This window comes from Aplysia californica, unplaced genomic scaffold (assembly GCF_000002075.1).
Source record: "Aplysia californica isolate F4 #8 unplaced genomic scaffold, AplCal3.0 scaffold00006, whole genome shotgun sequence".
NCBI classification, from domain to species: Eukaryota; Metazoa; Mollusca; class Gastropoda; order Aplysiida; family Aplysiidae; genus Aplysia; species Aplysia californica.
Window position 1 is genome coordinate 2,330,812 of NW_004797276.1, and position 3,450 is coordinate 2,334,261.

A 3,450-nucleotide genomic window follows, 5' to 3' on the forward strand; every position below is an offset into this window, starting at 1 on the left:
CACACACACACACACAGCCTACCCAACAAAGTCAAACACGAAGCAGAGTGCGATAATAAGTGCCATCAGTAAAAATGCTCTCTTTTTGGAATTGCTTACTAAGAGAATAATAATTTCTGCACAGGGCAACCTCTACATAGAAGTCAGGTTTTTTTCCCAAAAGAAAACTTACTTTTACTCTCTCATCATCTGTCGTAGTATAGGGAGATGCAGTTTTCTATTGTACGCCAAATCTGCATCCTTTCATTTGGGACGTTATTATGTAGGCTAGTTTCTCAGGGTTTTCCCTTGCCACCCCCAAAACTTTTGCGTGGTTTGCCATTTTCTTTACAGCCTGAGTAGACTACTTAAGTAAGTTATAGGCTCTCGAGCTGGCTGGCCGGGTGACATTCGTAAAAGGTGGCCAAACCATTTAATTTTTTTTCTATGAAATGCAGGCAGGATTCCATGCCAACGCTTGCTTTTACATCTTCATTTCTCTGTCTGTCTTTTCTTTAGATTTTTACGGTTTTGCGGGCGGGAACATTTCATTTCGCATGTTGATTTTTATTTCATGTAAGTGTTAACTTAATGTCCAGGTCTGGCGCTGGTTATAGCAGTCGAGTTCAAAAGTTTGTTTTTTTTGTTTTTTTTTGTAAAGTGTTATACGGCGCTCGCATCTGCATAGGTCACATGAGCGCCCGGGACACACCTAATATTTTCAGTTGGTAGGAAATTTGGAATTTTGCCCGGATGGCGGCCGAAGCCTACTCTTATCGATTTTAGACCACCAAGGGATCTTTAACGTGCGCAACTTGCACACGGGCCCTCCGAGATTTTTCGCCCTTGTCCGAGAAGGCTAGGTGTAGATCTTTCCTACCAGAAGATCAGGGGTGTGGCAGAAAGACAGCAGTAAGGAAGAGCCAAGGAGTAGCAGTAGAAAGGCTGCAGAAAGAGTCAGGAGCCTAGAGGAGGGGGCAAAGGAGGTGAGGGGGGGGGGCAGAAAGTGGAATTGAAAGCAGACAACAGAACATTGCTAGAGAGCAGGAAAGGAGGTGAAAGGAGACAATTTTAGAGAAGAAAATTTTTCGGTCGCTACCCGGATTCGAACCCGGGACCTTTGAATGAGAGGCCAACACCTTAACCTCTAGGCCGCCACGAGAGCCCCCAGTTCAAAAGTGAGCCTGATAGTGATAGTGCCTGTATAGAAAATGGCAAACAAACGAAGACCTCAGAGGGGAAATATTAGTTGCCTTTTTCGGATGTGTGCAACCACATGCCCTCTCTGCAATCAGTCTGCCTGTGTGCGACCATTATGTGATTACTTTAATGCAACCAGTTGTTCAAAGACACAAATACAGAAGAAATAGACACAAGTAAAAGTGATAGGCTATAATTTGCTTTTCAATGAAATACAAGGCCTCAAGTGGCTTAGTATCCCCCCCCCCTACCCCCGCTTAAATTGGGGCTGAAAATTGAAATAGTTGACGCTATTTACGAGCCGAGGGTCTACCGTCGCGTGAGAATATAGGTCTACAAGGTAAATGAATTTGCTAAACGTACATTTTAGATACTTCCACAAAATAGTTTTGCTCTATATAAGATCTAGTGCAAAAAAACAACAAACAACAACCCATGTTCAACCTTGTCTCCATTTGTGTAGCCTGACGTTCAAGTTCACTAAGCCGGCCAAAAAGTCGCAACGATCACGCCAAATAGCAAGCTACAGCAGTCTAACAAGTAAGTCAACAGAAGTTTTTCTCAAGTTTCCTTTGGCTGCAAAAATCATAGCTAGAATCTTGTTTTAGTAAGAGGCAAAGAGCTTTTTGTATTGAGCATTACCTCGCCTCAAACATATGCCTCCAATCGTCCCCGACATTTCGTAAGTTTCACGCAAGATACGGAAAGAAAGCTTATCGGGTGCGGTTTCAAGCATTAGTTAGGTGGGCCCTTATGTTTGGCCACCACAAACGACGCGTACAAATGTTTCAATCCAAAGAAGGACATGCAGAGGAAAAGATGTTTTAAAGTTTTGATTGAAATCACCCTGCACATTCAGCACGCGTGTATGTCTGCGCGCTTCCTTTTCAACAGATACATGTATTATACGTACTAGATCAACGCATGCAACAGCTTGTCGGTGTTCTACAAAGTTAAGTCTAGGTGAAGTTTGAGAGGAGAGCAATTATCTTCCTTCGCGGATACCTTTTTTTTGTGTTGCTATACAAATTATGTAGCATACCCCTTTTGTGCAAAATTACAAGCTAGGATAAGTTATAAGTTACTGTAACTAACCAAAACCAGAATTTAGAATTGTTATGGCATAACCAAAGAGATTGTTGTTTCCTGGTCCGTAAAAAAAAATAAAACAACGAATCACCATACCCAACAGTCAACCAGCCTAGTTGCATATTTCTGTATAGGCTTAGTAATAGCCTTGGGTGATTTCGCCATCCCCTTGATCCAACCACCAGTATTCCGCTGTCTCATGTATTGCAAATAGTTATAACAACCTGTGGCAAATAATCAATGACTCATTATGAAGAAAACAACAGCATTAAAAACTGAAACTCTCCTTTTCTTTTCTTTTTTTTTAAAATCTTCACTCGAACAATTACGTATCTTACATTTTAACACACCAAGTTTTTCAACATAATTTTGAAAACATGCTTCAAAGGAAGTGGAAATCCCATGATAATCCAATGGAAGGTGCTCTATTAATTTATATTTTCACTATTCTGCTTTACTTAAAAGATAGAGAAATGGTTGCACCGTTGCATGTAAGTCCGTTGCATACAGGGCAGTCAGTTTACCCTGTACATGTTGTACATGTACTAAATTATGAAAAGGAGGGAAGATAAAACGCATCCCTGTCGAAATCCTGATTTTACTTCAAACCAGTTTATGATGCCTTCTCTAGTTCCCATTGAGCTTCTGCTGTTGGTGTATAGAGCTCTAATATTATTGAACAAACATAATTATTGTTCTCTGACTCTGATGGCATAGATCTATATTTTAAGTGTTTTCCACAGTTTGACACGGTTTACTCTGTCAAAAGCCTTCTCCTGATCTTTGAAGGCAATATTGGCTGTCTTGTTGTGCTCTATAGTTTCCCCAGTATGAATATAACGATTTCAAGATATGGCAATAGGCCTATATTCTCAATAATGGAATGGATGCATGGGTAGGCCTAAATATTGATTACTTCGCCCCACCCAGTTCTCATTTCACATGTTGACAAACACGTATGCATGTAGGGCGAGGATACCGGAACTAATTTATTTTGGTAGCCTCGATGTAGGGCAAAGGGAGGGTGTGTGTTGACTGGTCACACAGATTAATTGAACCACGTGCTGAACTACAACAATATCGTGTCTGCTAGAGAAGAAGAAGAAGAAGAAGAAGAAGAAGAAGAAGAAGAAGAAGAAGAAGAAGAAGAAGAAGAAGAAGAAGAAGAAGAAGAAGAAGAAG